The sequence below is a fragment of the Mobula birostris genome, chromosome 12, assembly GCF_030028105.1.
Source record: "Mobula birostris isolate sMobBir1 chromosome 12, sMobBir1.hap1, whole genome shotgun sequence".
Lineage (NCBI taxonomy): Eukaryota > Metazoa > Chordata > Chondrichthyes > Myliobatiformes > Myliobatidae > Mobula > Mobula birostris.
In genome coordinates, this window is record NC_092381.1 from 29,684,625 (window position 1) to 29,692,470 (window position 7,846).

Below are 7,846 nucleotides of genomic sequence, written 5' to 3' on the forward strand. Positions count from 1 at the left end.
TCCACAAAGCAATGTCACCTTGGATCCCGTGCCTCCTTACTTTCACAATAAGCCTTGCATATGGGGTACCTTGTCAAATGCCTTGCTGAAGTCCATATACACTACGTCTACTGCTCTTCCTTCATCAATGTGTTGTGACGAGAATAGACATAAAATTAAGATGTTTGCTGGCCTGGGTTAGCATCAGTGGCATCAGCAGTTGGTCTGCCACCTGTCCTCTGGGGAAGGAGAGATAAGGAACAATGAAGCAGCATGTGGAGATGTTAATGAAGGAGCCATCAGTCTGGGTATTGCCAAGATCGGCTCCCCCTTTGAACCCTGAACTGTTTGAAGTGATGGACAGGCGATACCCCAGCAGGGGGATAAAAAGGGACAGGTTCGCTGAGGCAGGACACACACGACACCCGAGGTAACGAGACCCTGGAAGCCTCTCATGAGTTGGTGGGAAGTACCGGACAACGCACAGGGTGGAAAGGTACGATCAGCGGGAACCCGGCGTGTGTCCACCCTCGCTTGGGTGCCGAGTTCACAGCAGAGGATCGACCGCATCTGGAGGAGGGGTCATAGTCGGTGACCTCGGGTGACATCACCAAGGACCTGCCCGAAAGCTGCTTGTGGGCAATTATCGCCGGTCTGTGAGTGGAAGCCATGTCTGAATGATCAGTCGTTCTCGTTCTCTCTCTCCCTCCCCCCACGTTGTCCATCGCCATGGCAACGATTACTGCACACTGAACTAAATTGGACTGAACTTTTGTGTCACTTTGAAATTTGGTCATTTACCCCTAGACAACGATAGAGCTTGATTGATGCTGTTATTTTAAATTCTGTGCACATGTGTGTTTATCATTGCTGAACTGTTGCATTTATTATCCTTTCGATTCCTGTGTTGCTTGTTTCTTTAATAAAACTTTCTTAGTTCTAGTAATCCAGACTCCAACTGAGTGATCCATTTCTGCTGGTTTGGCAACCCAGTTACGGGGTACGTAACAGTGTTTAGTCACATCCTCAAAAAATTCAATCAGGCTCGTAAGGCACGACCTGCCTTTGACAAAGCCATACTGACTATTCCTAATAATAATATGCCTCTCAGGATATTTTCCATCAACTTACCAACCACCTAAGTTATACACACTGGTCTATAATTTCCAGGGTTATCCCTGCTCCCTTTCTTGAATAATGGAACAACACCTGCTGCCCTCCAATCCTCTGGAACCTCTCCTGTCCCCATAGATGATGCAAAAATAATCGCCAGAGGCTCAGCAATCTCCTCTCTTGCCTCCCACAGTAGCCTGGGGTACATCTTGTCTGGTCTTGGTGACTTATCCAACATGATGCTTTCCAAAAGCTCCAGCACATCCTCTTTCTTAATATCTATATGCTCAAGCTTTTCAGTCCCTACAATTGCCAAGGTCCTTTTCCGTAGTGAATACTGAAGCAAAGTACTCATTAAGTACCTCTGCTATCTTCTCTGGTTCCATACACACTTTTCCACTGTCACACTTAATTGGTCCTGTTCTCTCATGTCTTATCCTCTTGCTGTTCACATACTTGTAGAATACCTTGGCGTTTTCCTTAATCCTGTCCACCAAGGCTTTCTCATGGCCCCTTCTGGCTCTCCTAATTTCTTTCTAAAGCTCTTTCCTGCTAGCCTTATAATCTTCTAGATCTCTATCATTACCTAGTTTTTTGAACCTTTCGTAAGCTTTTCTTCTTGACTAGATTTACAATAGCCTTCGTACACCACAGTTCCTGTACCCTACCATCCTTTCCTTGTCTCATTGGAACGTACCTATGCAGAACTCCCTGCAAATATCCCCTGAATGTTTGCCACATTTCCCTGATACCATCTGTTCCCAATTTATGCTTCCAAGTTTCTGCCTGATAGCCTCATATTTCCCCTTACTCCAATTAAACGCTTTCCTAACTTGTCTGTTCCTATCCCTCTCCAATGCTATGGTAAAGGACAGGGGTCCCCAACCTTTTTTGCACTGCGGACCGGTTTAATATTGACAATGTTCTTGCGGACCAGCCGACCCGGGGGTGGGGGGGAAGGATTGCCAACGGACAAGAGTAGCAGTCAAATACGTTGGGATTACCCCAGGAAAAACTACAAAGGCCACGAAGCCTTGCGTGGGTACCAGTGCGCATGTGTGTACGTGCCGATTTTTTTCTACAAATGGTTTTTGGCGATTCTGTCCGGGGGGGAGGGCGGTGTTAATCATGGCCGGAATATAGGTGATAAGTGGCTAATACACTCAATTTCGTGTCTAAAGGGTTTCTCTAACAAATTTAATATTAAACACACAGCGCATATTTTCCTCGCATGAATATAGTGATAAGTCAATTATCAGGGGAGGACAGCAGAGCTTGAAGTAAGTGTTGAGCGAACTTCCAGTAGAAGTGGTAGAGGCAGGTTCGATATTATCATTTAAAGAAAAAATGGATAGGTATATAGACAAGAAAGAAATGGAGGGTTATGGGCTGGTGCAGGTCAGTGGGACATGGTGAGAGTAAGCGTTCGGCACGGACCAGAAGGGTAGAGATGGCCTGTTTCCGTGCTGTAATTGTTAAGTCACTTATAAGTCAATAGCATCATAACATTTTAAGTAACGTTTGGATATTAAACACACAGCACATATTTTCCCTGTATGAACATATAAAATCATTGAAATACACCACTATCACTGAATCGGTGGGAGCCCTGGGCTGAATACTTGTTCCCTGCAACAAGGCGGTCCTATCGAAGGGTGATGGGAGACAGCGATACTCGAAGGGGGTTCCTTATGTCCAGTCTGTTCCGCAATTTAGTTTTCGTTGCATTCGTTGCAGAGATATGTTGGAAATGGAAGCAACGTTTTCAGTGCTTTCGTGGCTATCTCAGGATATTCAGCCTTGACTTTGATCCAGAATGCCAGCAGAGATGTTATGTCAAACATACTTTTCAGCCCGTCGTCATTTGCAAGCTCGAGGAATTGATCTCCTTCCCGCGCTGACATGGATGATGCGCAGGTCATGACCTCGCGTGCGTTCAAGCTCAACAGTGGCCGTGACAGGGAATGAGGAAAGGTGCAGCTAACTCCTTTCGTTTCCTCGCGGCCCGGTAGCGCTTGCTCTGCGGCCCGGTGGTTGGGGACCCCTGGTAAAGGAGATAGAATTGTGATCACTATCTCCAAAATGCTCCCCTACTGAGAGATTGACACCTGACCAGGTTCATTTCCCAATCCCAGATCAAGTACAGCCTCTCCTCTTGTAGGCTTACCTATATATTGTGTCAAGAAACCTTCCTGAACACCCCTAACAAACTCCACCCCATCTAAGCCCCTTGCTCAAGGGAGATGCCAAACAATATTTGGGAAATTAAAGTCTCCCACCAAGGCAACCCTGTTATTATTGCACCTTTTCAGAATCTGTCTCCCTATCTGCTCCTTGATGTCCCTGTTACTATTGGCTGGTCTATAAAAAACACCCAGTAGAGTTATTGACCTCTTCCTGCTCCTAACTTCCACCCACAGAGACTCCGTAGACAATCCCTCCAGGTCTCTGATCGACAGTGCCATGCCCCCAACTCTTTTGCCTCCCTCCCTGTCCTTCTGAAACACCTAAAGCCTGGCACTTGAAGTAACCATTCCTGCCCATGAGCCGTCCAAGTCTCTGTGATGGCCACAACATCATAGCTCCAAGTACTGATCTATGTTCTAAGCTCGTCTGCTTTGTTTGTAATACTCCTTGCATTAAAATTGACACATCACAAACCATTGGTCTGAGCACATCCCTTCTCTGTCACCTGCCTATCCTCCCTCTCGCACTGTCTCCAAGCTTTCTCTATTTGTGAGCCAACAGCTTCTTCCTCTGTCCCTTCAGTTCAGTTCCCACCCCCCAACCCCCCAGCAATCCTAATTCAAACTCTCCCCAGTAGCCTTAGCAAACCTCCCTGCCGGGATATTGGTCTCCCTGGGATTCAAGTCCATTTTGTACAGGTCACTCCTACCCCAGAATGGGGTCCCAATGATCCAGAAATCTGAATCCCTGCCCCCTGTTCCATTTTCTGCACTAAAGAAGAAGTTTTTAGTAATTTGACATCAAGGTACATCAGTGGTGTGAAAAAAAAATGATGGCCTTTTCCAGTTTTTCTTTGTAAAAATCCAGTCAATGCTCCAGTCTGTGGCTGGAACTTGAAATCTGCTAGGTTGCACATGTAGTTAGATTGAGTGTTACAAGCTAATGATAAATTGCCAACTATCCCATTGTAAATGAAGCAGTCACTGAAATGTATCTCAAACTCAATAGGGTATCCAACCGTGTAATACAGTTATCATTACATTCATTTCAAAGATAAAACTACACTGTGGCCTTAACAGACAAAACGGGTGATATTTTTTTAAAAAATAGTGTGGATTGTACATTTACTGTTTGCAAAAGTAATGTAAAGCATAAGTGATTTTAAAATTATTTGTTAATGATTATTTTTACCAAAGGAACAAGCATGTGCATATTTTTGTTGTTCCCAGTATCGACATGACATTAGATACATGATGGAATGCATGAAATGCTCTCTGTTTTGTTAATCTAACAAGAACTGTTTTCTTTCTCACTAAGATCAAAGAACTTGGGACCAAACACACGGTGCATCTATAGATTTTCTCATGTTACAGATGTTCAATCTTTGGAAAGTATATTTAAAAATTAAATTTATTATCACTTGCTTATGACATGTAATTTGCTTTGCAATAAAAATTACAGAAACAAATAGTGCAACAAAAAAAAAACCTGAAGAACAAGTCAGTGTTTTTTGGAAATTTTATGGCAGAGGGGAAGAAGCCATTCCTAAACTGTTGAGTATGGGTCCTTCCTCATGGTAGTAAGGAGAAGAAGGTATGTCCCAGGCAATGAGGATCATTAATGATAGATGATGCCTCCTTAAGGTACCGCCTCTTGAAGATGTTCTTAATGGTGGGGAGAGTTGTGCCTACTAATGGTGGAGATGGCTGAGTCTATAACACTCTGCAGCCTCTTGTGATCCTGTGCATTCGAGGCTCCGTACCTGGTTGTAATGCGACCATTCGGAATGCTTTTCATTGTACGTTTACACTATAGAAATTAATAATTCTGTGGTGACATACCAAGTGTTCTCAAAGTCCTCACAAAGTAGAACCATGGTTGCATTGATACGTTGGGCCCAGGATAAATCTTCTGAGATGCTGATGCCTAGAAACTTGATGCTGCTCACCTTTCCCACTGCTGACCCCTCAAAGCGGACCGGTATGTGTTCTGCAGACCTCCTGAAGAACACAATCAGTTCCTTGTTCTTGCTGATGTTGAGTCCAAGGTTGCTGTTGTGTTACCACTCAACTAGCCAGTCTATTTAGCTCCCGTAAACCTTCTGATCACCATGTGTGATCTACCAACGGTGGTGTCATTGGTGAATTTGTAGATGATGTTTGAGCTGAGCCTAGCCACACAGTTATGAGCATAGACAGAGTAGATCTGTGGACTAAGCACACAGCTTTGAAGTGTGCCCTTGTTAATGATCTGCGAGGAGGAAATGTTCTTACCTATCCACACTGACAGTGGTCTCCCAATAGGGAAGTTTAGGATCCTGTTGCAGAGGAGCAGGTTTTGAAGCTTGGTTAATAGTACTGAGGGAATGGTGCTTTTGAACACTGAACTGTATCGAGAAAGAGTAACCCGCCACTTGTCTTGTAACTGGGTGCTCTAAAGAGTGGAGAGCCAGTAAGATGGCACCTACTTGTAGACCTTTGGTGGCAGTAAGTGAATAGCAGTGGATCCAATATGGTTGCTCAGACAGGAGTTAATTCTAGCCATAACCAACTTCTTGAAGCACTTCATTACAGTAGATGTGAGTGCCACTATGTGACAGTCACCGAGGCAGCATACCTGCCCTTCGTAGGCACCAGAATGATTGCTACCCTTTTAGGCAGGTGGGAATCTCAGAACAATCTGCCTCAAAATCTTGGTTTGTACCGGTTTCAGTACCTAGGGCGGGTATACCATCGAGGCCGGATGCCTTGCCAGGATTCACCCTCTTGAAGGATGTTTGAACATTGGCCTCCGAGACAAGACCACAGAGTTGCCAGGTGCTGTAGGGATTTACACAAATGTAGTGCTAATTAAAGAAATTGGCTAGTATCTAATATTCAGGAAATATCAGAGCCATATAATATCACTGGTAGAAGAAGTGACTTAGTAGCTTCATACCCATTCTAGCCATAATTCAATCTGTTATCACATAAATAATTTGTATAAGATGACAATGCACATCGTTTTTCCCTGGTTTTATTTGTACTATGTATTGGATAGTGGGACACAAATTTGGTTACTCCCTTTGACATGCATTGTACCATTCTGTCCCTTGTCAAATGGGGGAAGTCATCAGTAGGAAATGTACAATATTAGGATTTACAGTAGTGGTGAGTGTTCGATTTTTCAATGTCATCAGTTTTAAGTAGTTCCCATGGCAGTTTATGGTTTGCTTATTATGCTTAAAGCAGTCCTACTTCTGACCTTGCTTTTAAAGCACTTTGTCAGTAAGTTTCTGAATAATGTTGTAAGTGGCACTAGCACAATCTTAGGGAGAGCTCAGCTGTGCTGGAAGGAGAAAAATGATACTAGATTAAAAACTACATCTGCTTCCGAATGGCATTAGCATATTTGTATTTTTAAAAGAAGACTCTTAGGTGGCCTCATTGGTGCCTTATACAACAGATTACAATGCTGCATAGTCCACTGGGATAACCTAACACTGGAAGGTGTTAGCTATTGCAATGTTTTCTGTCATACTTTATACTTCATTATCGCCAAACAATTGATACTAGAACGTACAATCATCACAGCGATATTTGATTCTGTGCTTCCCACTCCCTGGATTACAAATATTAAAAATATTTAAAATAGTAAAAATTAGTAAATATTAAAAATTTAAATTATAAATCATAAATAGAAAATAGAAAAATGGGAAGTGAGGTAGTGCAAAAAACCGAGAGGCAGGTCTGGATATTTGGAAGGTACGGCCTAGATCCGGGTCAGGATCCGTTCAGCAGTCTTATCACAGTTGGAAAGAAGCTGTTTCCAAATCTGACTGTACGTGTCTTCAAGCTCCTGAGCCTTCTCCCTGAGGGAAGAGGGACAAAAAGTCTGTTGGCCAGGTGGGTCGTGTCCTTGATTATCCTGGCAGCACTGCTCCGACAGCGTGCGGTGTAAAGTGAGTCCACGGACGGTAGATTGGTTTGTGTGATGTGCTGCGCCGTGGTCACGATCTTCTGCAGCTTCTTTCGGTCTTGGACAGGACAACTTCCATACCAGGTTGTGATGCACCCTAGAAGAATGCTTTCTACGGTGCATCTATAAAAATTAGTGAGGGTTTTAGGGGACAAGCCAAATTTCTTTAGTTTTCTCAGGAAGTAAAAGTGCCGGTGGGCCTTCTTGGCAGTGAGCTCTGCTTGGTTGGACCAAGTCAGGTCATTTGTGATATTGACCCCAAGGAACTTAAAGCTTTTGACCTGTTCCACTTGCACACCACCGATGTAAATTGGGTCGTGAAGTCCGCTACTTCTGAAGTCAACCAATTCCTTCGCCTTGCTGACATTGAGGGATAGGTTATTGTCTTGTCATATTAGAAGACACCTGGATCCATATGGGGCATTAGGTAAATTAACCTGCCAACTTTTGACTGTTCACACAACAGGGCTGCATTGGTTTGATGGGTTTCAAACTAGTTCTGAATATTGCTATATGAAGAAACTGATGACTATATAGAATAGTGAGCTACCTATCACCAATCATATAGGTGCCCATTTATCTAACTGAAAATGATTTCAATAACCATCAT